Raw genomic sequence first — 11,806 nt, 5'->3', positions numbered from 1 at the left:
AAAAGGAACATTTTTACGTTTCAAGCGATTCAGTGGCATAGAAATTTCAGAATACCTTGGAATAAACTTGCAGTAAAACCCACAAAGTCCAATGAATCTGGCCACTTCCTTCACATTTCTGGGAACTGGGAATTGTTCAATTGGTCTCACTCTCTCAGGATCAACTTGCAAGGTTCCATTTGTGATGAGATGGCCCAGAAAAGTGAGTGATTCCACACCAAGCTTAACCTTGTCCTCGCACACCGTCAAACCGGCACTGCGTAGTTTGTTGAGGACAGCATTAACATGAGATACATGGTCTTCAGCAGACTTGGAATAGATACACAAGTCATCAATATATGGATAGACACATGAATATTTCAAATCGCCCAATACTTCATTAATGAGACGAGTGAATATTTGAGGAGAATTTACAAAACCAAATGGCAATCTATTATACTGGTACACTCCGAACGGCGTCACAAAAGCAGTTAATTTCTTAGAATTCTCAGATAATGGTATTTGATGAAAGGCAGAATTGAGATCAAGAACAGTAAAATATTTTGCATCAGCAAGATATTGGAATGCATGTTCAACAGAAGGTGTAGGATAACCGTCCGATTTAACAACTTTGTTCAACTTACGGTAATCAACCACTAATCTTTCAGATCCATCCTTTTTAGGCACTAGAAAAGCTGGCGAACACCAGTTTGAATTGGAAACCTCAATCACTTTCTTATCAAGTAAAGATTGGATGTGCTTCTTCATTAAATTTGCCTTTGGAGGTGACAATGAGTAAGGATGGGATCGAATCGGAGTAGAATCTAGCAGTTCAATTTCGTAGGTCATAACAGATGTGACCCCCAATTCTTGAGAAATCACCTCAGGATACTTTGACAATAAACCCTTCAACTTATCACACAACGTAATTTCAGTGGACGACAGAACATGTGATTCGGATGAGTTACTAACTGGCGCCGATTTAAACGCTTCGCAATTGTCCGTAAAGGAAAAAAGAGAATTCGGGGCAATTTCAAAACTGACGTTCGCCGGACGAATAATCATCTTTGAATTACAAATGAAATCCACACCCAGTAACACGGGAAACGGGATTTTAGCTAGATAAAACACGTGGTTCCAAGAAAACTTGCCTATTTGAACCTTGAGTGAGACAGAGGAATTAATATGAAAAGGCTGCCCCGACACCGTGATTAAATCGACGTCAACACTTTGACGAATAATTTTTCTCCGGCAACATTTCAGAGAAGCAAAGAAATCTTCATCACACAGTGAAACTGAACACCCAGTGTCAATTAGAGCCTGGCATGGCATAGAATGAAGATTAATAGATAATATTGGCAATCGAGTCGAACACTTGTCACGGACACTCATCAAACTCACGGCAGGCTGAGTAAATCGTCGTCTTTTGCGACACTCGTTCACTTTGTGGCCAGGTTTATGACAGTAAGAACAATTAATAGGAAAAGAAACTTCCCTAGGCGCACTGGAAGAGGCAACAGAAGACGGATTCCTAGAGATACGATGGAAAGTGTTGGAATATTCAGCACAGTCCATTAAATGTTTAGAAGCCTGCGTGATAACAGAGTCCAATTCTACAAATGTGTTAGGCTGATTTGAGAACATAATTGCAGATTTTGTTAAAGGATTTAACCCTTGAATAATGAGTCGCACAATAGAAGACTCGGAATACTGCAAACCCAGCACCTGAGTGGCATTACGCACAGAACACACGAAATCGTGGGGCGTTTCGCGAGGGAACTGAAATCTCTTAACTTTCGTAGTGATCAAACGATCAAACTCTCTGTCACTAACAATTCTAGCCCAAACTTTTTCTGTGATTTGAGACCATGCGAGATTCAAGTTTAACATAGACAACCAAAAATGACGAGAGCTGGCAGGTAGTTTAGATACTACAAGGTACAATAACGTTGACAGAGGAACCAAGGACAAAGAAACGATTTCATTAACTTTTAACATGAAATTAAACCAATTCTCACTGTTTGACACTTCAAATGGCGGAAAATCACTGAGTAATTGTTTGACAATCACTAACCCTTCAGAAACTGGCAATGTCTGAGAAGCAGACATTTCGTGAGAGACGTGAACATCACAGCTTTCCTCGTGCGTTGGGCGAGGTGGAACAACTTCTAAAGAAGATTCCCGTTCATTATTAGAAACTTCACTTCCTACGGACACATTAGCCGTACCCCTGGCCTTACGATCCTCGCCCGTGGTTAAATAAGTTTTTTCGTACGGGTTGTCAATACCTCCAGGCATTTTGAAAAGTGAAGTGACGACAACGAGAAAAAGAGAGAGAAAGAGCGAGATTTAAAACTATCTATCTCTGCTGGAAGAGTCCAATCACCAAAAATAGTGCGAGAATAACTAGCTGCTATCCAAACTATCAAGAACATTACGAGCATTACGAACATTAATGTCAAATGGCATATGACCACGAGGAAAAGTCGGCAACACTAGTCACGTAATCCCACACGAACCAAAAAGCACTTAATGGAACATAAAATAACTCACTTTTAAGAGAAGAAACAACCAGAAACTGCAAAAAGTGGAGAAATAGTGGAGAAATTGTCACCATTGTCCAGCACTCGGAGACCTCGACGAAAGGACAGGAAATCGAACCACGCTCTGCTACCAAAATGTGACGTTACGTCGTAAAATCAGGTTGATTTTTCACGTAAGTCCAGACAGGGCAAATACTCCAACCGTCGGTCACATGCTGGATCAGGGAAAAGACTCCACAAACAAGAAAAACAGCTCACAAGAAAAAGGTAGCCAAAAATAATTTACGAGTTATTACCGTACGATATCTATTCAAAGTAGAGTATTCAAAAAATCAGAAGTATTACAGAAAACAATGATAGTAAATTCATGATCCCAAAGGAAACATTACCAGCAGAAAATTGCTCTAAAAATCTCATGGCTCACAAGACATGTGACTCCCAGCAGGTCTCGACCAGAAAGGGGGCTTGCCTATGCAAGGCGAGACAGCATTTGAGGGGAGGGCTTCTTCCAGGGAGTGGAGGGGTAGCCAGGCGAATTCAACAACCGCCCACTGATGCGTCACTGCCCCTGCAGAAACGGCCGCTCCACAAAACACCATTCCCTGGTTTTGAGACAACAGCCAGCACCCAGAATTTTCCCCTCAACTTCTGGGTTGGAGACATCAGAGGAATCGTTCATTGGAACACATGGAGGGGAAGGAGATACTGGGGTGAGGTGTTGGAGGGAGAGAGAGTTAGTGATAGGACAATGGTAAAACTTCTCACTCCAAGTGCAATACTAAGGCCTTAGCACCGATTTCCCCTTGCTTGCCAAGGAGAAGTATTTCTCCGCAGTAGTCCTATATAAGTCTTGCATTGCAGGTAGGCTGGTTCGGAGGCTGTTTCGGAGGCTGTTTCAGAGGCTGTTTCAGAGGCTGTTTCCAGAGGCTGAGTTTCCAGAGGCAGGGTTTTCAGAGACAGGATTTTTCAGAGACAGGATTTTGCGAGACAGGGCACTTTGCTACAGGGCCCCTTTGCGCAAAAAATCCTTTGCGCGAAAAAACCTTAGCGCGAAAAGTTCTTGGCGGGAGAAGTTCTGCGGATAAGTTCGGAGGAAGTTCGAGGGAGTTCGAGGAATTTCTGGGGGGGGGGTACCAGAAATTTTTGGGTGGGGGGGGGGACACTAAAAAATGCCACAACATTGTGCTAAATTCAATAAAATCAGATGAACTTATGAGTTCGTACGTTTGTCTTGCTGATAATTATGTATAAATATATATTTATTGTTCTATTTTGTCATAGATTAACTTGCATTCTGTGACATCGATGTATATTGCAAATCTACACATTTTTGTAATATTTCTGACTATATTATATTTATAATCATGTATGTTCCTAAGGGACAAACTTGTCCCGGAATAATAGATTTCATTTTCTATTCTATTCTATCAGCGATGGTATCATCGACGGAAAAAAGGACGTGCAAATTGATGGAAAGAGGGCTGGGATTTCCATCCCTGGAGCCATCGAGGAAATGATTGCGTGAAACGGTCATTTTCTCCGCGATCATTGGAACGATCACGACAACTGTCCCTCGAAAAAGATGTAAATGTCACGGTGGAAATTGAAGGAACAAAAAATGTGTACAGTGAAAGAATTTCTTGTGTATTATCATTTTATTTAATTGTATTCATGCCTATTAACAGTTTTAACGAAATATAATTTGAGGAAATAATCATGGGTGAGTGATCGGGAACACCCGAATCTTAACCAGTGACGTAACCAGGGGTCGGGTTCGAGGGGTCGGGACCCCCCCCCCCCCCCGGAATATAAAAACACATTTATTTTCTTTCATAAAATAAAACAAAATGTTGAAAAATCATGAATTTTAAAAGTTTTTTCGATTATGAAAAGTGATAAAATTAGTTAAAAACCCATTACTTAGTTCCCTGTTTTTAAAAAAATTCCCACCCCCCACCTGGTTTTGGACCCCCCCGAACGAAATTCCTGGCTACGCCACTGATCTTAACGCTGCGGTCGCTTTGAGTTCGTAATATAACATATGAAAAATGAAACTGCGCGCGCGCCGGTATTTACCTCACTCAGGTATTTACGTGAAGATAAATCATGAGAAATTCGTGGTATCGATTTATGCCTTATCTCCGCAACATATTGACTGAAATGATAATGTTTTAGTGACATATACCTAGCTGATAAATATAAAAAAGCTGTTAGTTCGATAATTTCAACAAAACTGACGCATATACTTTTATGTGGAATACTCCAACTATTTCAGAAAGTATTCATAGATAAAAATGGGCATGGACTACGGTATATTTTTTCAATGAAAATTGATAAATTCCACGACGCCGTGATTGGCACGTATCACCATCAGTTTCGGACGCGATACGACGATGACGTCGACAGGGTGAAAAAAGTGCCATCACGGATAGATAACCGCTTGGATGGCCCTCCGTCGCCAGTATCACGTTGCCCCTAGCAGCAAGGGCGATCTCATCCTTCTCACACTTGCACAATCGAGTTGCTGGAGAACACTTATAATAGGGTAGTTTCCTTCATCAAAGAAAACGAAAGGCATTGATTGTGATTAGTTGCCCACCATTAGTGTATTCATAATATAAAAATTATTTGGTCTTAGAAATCCCAGTTAAGACGAATTTTAATGGTCAATTTTAACCTCGTTTGAAAAAGGCCAGGTTGGCGCCCATGCGATGCCACTCCACATGACGTCACAGAGACCATGTTTCTATACGAGTTAGATAGGAGTTTAACATCGCCTGAGATTACCAATGCATGTATGAGGCACAGAGCTCAGGGAAACATGTCTTAATAATCACCTATTAAAACTGCCTATGGTCGGAAAGTTTCCTTCGTTTGATAAGGTAATAATAATTCTTATTTAAGGCAAGTACTACCTGCTAGCAGTGTACTCTGCTACCTGCTATCAGCCTACATCGAAGTGGCTCACATACCCTCGCCCCAAGGTCACCTCACATGGCGACAGCTGGAACCAGAATGACGTCACACGGGCTTTTTCCAGCATTCATACTTACCCGTCACGTTTTCGCGTGCTTGAAAATTATCACTTTTCATTTAATCGCGAAAAATAGATATCGTCATTTAAATATCTAAAAGCGTGAAATGCGTACTCCAGGAGTAATAATCTTTCGATTTAGGCAATAAAAAGTAAACAGGAAACCTCCCTTATTGTGAGCCTTCATTGAAGTCGTCATAAGAAAATTCGATAAACTTTACAATAAAAAATTCAAACAACCATCATTGTGGAAATGGAGAAGATGTTAGGGCGAAGAGGCTAAGGAGAGATTTTTTAAAATTGCATTTTTAGCAAGGAGAGCGAGATATTTTTAACATTGTGATGTATTAATCTCTCATATAACTCACCATTGTTAGACGAAGCTGAAAGAGTTCTATGCAGTTGAAAATAATGAACTAATTAAATGTTTTTCATGTCAAGTTGAGTCGTTAGAGGATTTCTATATTGAAATTCGAGCTTTCGCAGTCACTTTAGGGGAAGACAGCAGAAGATTTTAATATATTTTTTTACTTTCTTTGGAAAAAATATATTTAACTTAAACCACCTCAAAAATTTGTTTTATATAAAATAAAATTTCCTCTGGAATCCAAGCCACTCTTTGGCCTTATCTATTCTTACAATATTTCAAGTGAGTTAAACCACCTTGAGTATAGGTAACTCGAACTCAAGGGTAACATTGGACCAAGTAAAAATATTTTATTTATAAAAACAAAATTTTAAAAGTAGTTTAAAACTATTCTGATGCTGTACTAAAGATACTGTAGATTTTTGAACAATTGAGAATGGATATCTTCAAGAGCGACACGGAGACCATAATATGAGATCCACACAATATTTCCAGGTCCGACAGAAGCGATAAATCGAGAGAGATGTTTTGCCGAACGGATAGATATTGCGAACTCCTTTTTCCCCCGAACCATAAAGGACTTTAACAAATGCCAATCGTAATTTCGTTGGAGCATTTCCTTTTTATGTGCAAATGGCTTTTGTCCTAACACCCCCTGCCACACGCCTTTTAGGCGGGTTGCGGGGTAGTGTGTAGATGTAGATGTAAAAAAAAGACTATATGTGTTGTTATAAAAGCCAGAAAAAGTAAAATAGAAAATAATATGTGAACAATCTTAAAAAATGTTTGGAAGTGCCCTCTTTAGCCCTTATCTACGGTACTTTTAGTACTGTTGATGTTTCTAGAGGTGACTTTCCTCATCTGTTTATTAATCCATATTCTCCTACAGTGACTGCGATGAAAAATATCGTAAAAACTTCATCGCTAATTTGCATAACTGGATCGAAATATCTGTAAGAGAAAGTATTTCTTAATCTTTGAGGGACCTTTAAGTAAATCGAAGAAGCAAAAGATTTTAAACCGATGGCTGCTTAATATTACTATTTTATTTATTTATTTTACAATATACCTAACACGCACAGGCTTAACTCAATCATCAGCGTGAATATCATACATAGACTTATAGACTTTCATAGGCGGATTTAGGGGTGGGGGGTCACGGTCCCCCCACCAGACGCTTAAAAAAAGACAAGATTTTTAATACGGCTATCATTACGTTCGTTTTATTTTGAGTATTACGGAACCTCAATCATTTGATTTAGTATTAATAACTTACATATCAAATTTTAAAAATATTTATTACAGTATTTGTTGAATTATGTTTTTAATCTCAAATATGAGAAGACCTGTCAGACCCTTGTGCCCCCCCCCCCCAATAGAAAAATCCTAGATCCGCCCCAGTAAGTTTTCATTAGTTTATCGTTCCCTCTTCATCTCCGTAGTTTCCGTAGTGTAGTGGTTATCACGTGCGCCTCACACGCGCAAGGTCCCCGGTTCGATCCCGGGCGGAAACATTTTTTTTCATTATATCCTTATAATGAGTTTTTCATGATAGTTTTCCTCATGGGTAGTGTGTTGATATAGGCAATAGAGATCATAGTATGGACATACAAAACATTTTTTTCACAGATATTCACCAGCAATAACATGCCTTTCGGAAATAACGTCAATGACATTCCTCGGAATGAGTTGAATACATACGTCAACCTGTTTAGTCAACTTGCCCTGTAAGTGTAAATGAAATACGAAAGGGATGTAAGGAGTACCCCTTTTGCTCGGGATGTACGAAGACTGGATGCGTCGAAAATAGTTGTACATGAAAACATTAAAAGGGACATGTAGTACATGTCTTACGTACCATTTTCATTTACAAATTAGTATTTTCTACAGTATCTCAACTCACTCCGTTGATTTTATTCGACTGAAAATAATATCTCCTGGAAGTCTGGAAAAAATACTTGAAATTACTGCATAATCTCAGTTCCAAAGGTGATGGCTATCTCCGTGTCGCTTACGGCTTGAGTTTTTCAGTACGCATTTTATAGTTGTCACATCTTGCGGATGACTAGAAGTCATGGGTTTGCAACTATGGTGGAGGTCAGTGGCGTAACTATGGGGGGATGAGGGGATAGATACCCCTCAAAGCCTCAAAGAAAAAAAAAATATAAAATCTATTGTTTAGTTTTGATGTACATATAATGACTGTATCTGCTTAAAGTTAAATTTTAACTGCCAAAGTGATGTAAAATATATTTCCGAGCATGTCATTTTCAAAAATTTTTCCCAGAACCACCGTTGCCTGTCCCCACCCGAGGTCCCTTATTCCCCCCCCCCCCAAAGTCTATTCCTAGATACGCCACTAGTGGTTGATTGGGATTTGGGATAAGGATAATGCTTAGGGCACATTTAGGGTTTATGTGTTTTAAGTTTAGGGGTTTGTAGTCCCAAATGTTCTCTGAATGTTTGCCATTTGTTTTTGCAAATTATTTTGAGAAATGAATAGCGCACAATTAATTGAGGTTAAAATGGGGTATTTTTTATCCTTTAGGGGGTTTTGATTGCAAATTAACGAGGGACTTCCGATGATTATACTAACTAATTTGTTCTCGCAGGGCTGGATTCATTTTAAGTGAGTTGCGCCTATTGCAGCAAAGCACCTGCGTCGTATGAGAGGATTCACTATTCACGGTTGAATTGCATGGCAGAAGTTCCCTGAAAGTAACAGACTGTCGTCCTTTTTATTTAAGGCATCTCCACTCCACAACAAGAAAGTCAATTAATTCGTAATGCATCCGCTATGACTTCTTAAACAGAGCAGGTTGTTTACGACTGTTGTCGTTTTCCTGAAGTAAGCGGCTTCCATTTCTCTCTGTCATGAAACTCCTCTTATCTCATTCCTTTTCTTCCAATTTCTCTTAGAATTCCTTCTACTCTCCAATACCCGCCATTCAGTTTTTCTTGAGAGATACCTGCTTGGGCCATCTGTAATTATTCATCCTATTAACACGACTTAACCAGAGTAGTTGCTTTCTCTTTACCTCGTTGACTATATCTATCCTTTTCCAAATCCACTATTTTCATTATTGTATCATTTATAACTTAATCGAGTTTGCTTTCTGCAACTCCTTCTCAATGTACCCCTCTCAGTCGGCAGTAATTTATTTCTGTATTTTCCTTTATGTCCCCTATCTCTACTCCATATGTTATTCATCTACATCTACATAATACCCCACAAGCCGCCTAAAAGGCGTGTGGCAGGGGGTGTTAGGACACCAGCCGTTTACAGCTAAAAAAAATTAAGTGCTCATACGAAGTTGGGACTAGCGTTAATTAAAGTCCTTTATGGTTCGGGGGAAAAACGAATTCGCATATGTATCCGTTCGGCAAAACATCTCTCTTAATTTATCGCTTCTATCGGACCTGGAAATATAGTGTGGCTCTAATATTATGTTCTCTGTGTCGCTATTAAAGATATCCATTCTCAATTGTTCAAGCAATCTAAGCCTAGCGCGCAGCCTCCGAGTCTCCAACGGCTCCCAGCCTAACTCGCTTAACATCTGGGTAACACTGTCTGTACGCCCGTAGCAGTTTTTGACGAAACGCGCAGCCTTCCTTTGAATTTTATTCAGTTCGCGGATTAAGTCTTTCTGCACCGGATCTACATTCCGTTATTACACTCTCTACCATTGTTTTTTGTATTCTTGCTTTCATGCAGTTGCCACTGTATTGGTTCCATAAAATAGAAATGGAGCTTTTATGAAAATTTTCCCTCAGTAATTCCGTTGTTGATTTTTTGTTTACTACGCCCGCTTTAATCAATTTCATACCTAAGTAATTTTCTGTGGTTACTCCCTTTTTGCACTCTCTATATGACATCTTATTCGTCATTAAAAACTATTCCATGTCTTTAAAACTTTTCATAAAAAAGCACGTTTCCTTGTCATAAATAGAGGACAAACAGTTTCAATATCAAATTTTACGCCATGTTAAGCCTTTGCCTTTGAGTCTTCAGTCTCCACATTATTTTTCAACTTGAAAATCTCATGAGTTTGTCTAAAGGATTTTGACGTAAAATTTTCTATGTTTTCATGTAGGCCGTAGCTAACACATTCCGCAATATAGTGGTTATCACGTCTGTCTTACACGCGACAACTCCCCGATGCGTTTTCGGGCGAAAACAAATTTTTTCACCTCAAAGAAAAATATTTAATGACAACCACACAATAACCTGATCAGAAAAGTATAAAGGCTTTCAAGAGCTAATGCTAGAGGAGGATTCTTAGGATAAAATGGACAGATAGGATAAGAAATTATGCGTAGATGAATAGGAGAAGAAAGGACCCAAAGGATCACTGTGCGCCAAAAAAGAACACGGTGGGTTGGTCACGTAATGACACACAGCAGTTATGTGGAAAACATAATGGAAGGAAGAATTGATGGAAAAGTGCCCAGAGGAAGACTAAGTGACAAGTGCCGAGGACAGATCAGCAGGGATATTGGGAGGTTGAGCCTCAGGTAGGTGTAAGAACAGACATGGGATAGGGAGAATAGGGTAGTTTCCTTCATCAAAGAAAACGAAAGGCATTGATTGCGATTCGTTGCCAACCATTACTGTATTCATAATATAAAAATTATTTGGTCTTAGAAATCCCAGTTTAGACGAATGGCAACGGTCAATTTTATCCTCATTTGAAAAAGGCCATATTGGCGCCCATGCGATTCCACTCCACGTGACGTCACAGGGACCTTGAGTTTCTTTACGAGTAGAGTTAGATACGATAGGAGTTTTACTTCGTCTGAGATTACCAATGCATTCATGAGGCACAGAGCTCAGGGAAACATCTCTTAAGAATTACCTATTAAAAATGGCTAAGGTCGGAAAGTTTTCCTCGTTTGATAGGATATTAATACTCCTTATTTAAGCCAAGCGCTACCATCTAGCAGGGTACTCTGCTACCTGATAGCAGCCTGCGTCGTATCAGCGCTCAAAGCCTCGCTCCAAGGTCACCTCACTTGCGGCAGCGGGAACCAGAACGACGTCAAACGGAGTTTTCCCAGGATTCATACTTAGCCGTCGCGTTTTCGTGCGCTTGAAATTTTTCACTTTTCCTTTAATCGCGAAAAATAGATATCGTAATTAAAAAATCTAAAAGCGTGAAATATGTACTTCAGGAGTAATAATATTTCAATATAGGCAATAAAAAAATAATAGGAAACCACCCTATTGGAGGACAGCCATATACCAATATTAGGCCTTGAATGTATGAAAACAATAGTCCATGAATACCATTTTCAATCACCGTGGGAGTGCGTGGCCTTAAATTTCACACTACTTAGTCAAGCGCGACAACCTTTAACGTAAGTAGGTACATGATACTTCCCAGTGGCGCAGCGTGGGGGGTTTTGGGGGGTTAAACCCTCCCCCCCCCCCCAGAGCTCAGAGATATTTTTAAGTTTAATCCATTTTACTTAAAGGGATTGATATTACTAATAGAATAGAGTAAGGATTAATAAAATATCTCTTATAAAGCCGTAAAACTCACCATTTTGAACCGTTTATCTTAAAAGTCCGCAATTTACATATTAATCTCGCAACTACCGCTTATCCTGGTAGGTATTCCAAACCCCAACACACACCGGTATTATAGTCTATTCACTTTATGTCTGCTGGTGAGCTTTCGTGAGAGGCCGGACACTCTCGGATGGCTTCGCTGATGGGGAAGTGGTAGTACCGAGAGAGAGAGAGAGAGAGAGAGGAGGAGCGAACATAACGTTGCCAAATGTACAAGTCCGCAATTTATTAATCTCGCAACTACCGCTTATCCTGGTGGGTATTCCATACCCCACACACCCCGGTATTTGTTGCACCTAAACCCCCACCAG

At 39.7% G+C, this 11,806-nt stretch overlaps 1 non-coding gene across 1 annotated transcript; it reads left to right on the top strand.

Moving 5' to 3' along the window:
- Positions 1-7,364: 7,364 nt before the first annotated feature.
- Trnav-cac lies at positions 7,365-7,437 on the top strand. Its single transcript has one exon. It is a non-coding gene; the product is annotated as a tRNA-Val (tRNA).
- Positions 7,438-11,806: the final 4,369 nt, after the last annotated feature.

Source organism: Ischnura elegans, chromosome 7, assembly GCF_921293095.1.
Source record: "Ischnura elegans chromosome 7, ioIscEleg1.1, whole genome shotgun sequence".
NCBI classification, from domain to species: domain Eukaryota; kingdom Metazoa; phylum Arthropoda; class Insecta; order Odonata; family Coenagrionidae; genus Ischnura; species Ischnura elegans.
This window is presented reverse-complemented; position numbering and strand designations above follow the sequence as displayed.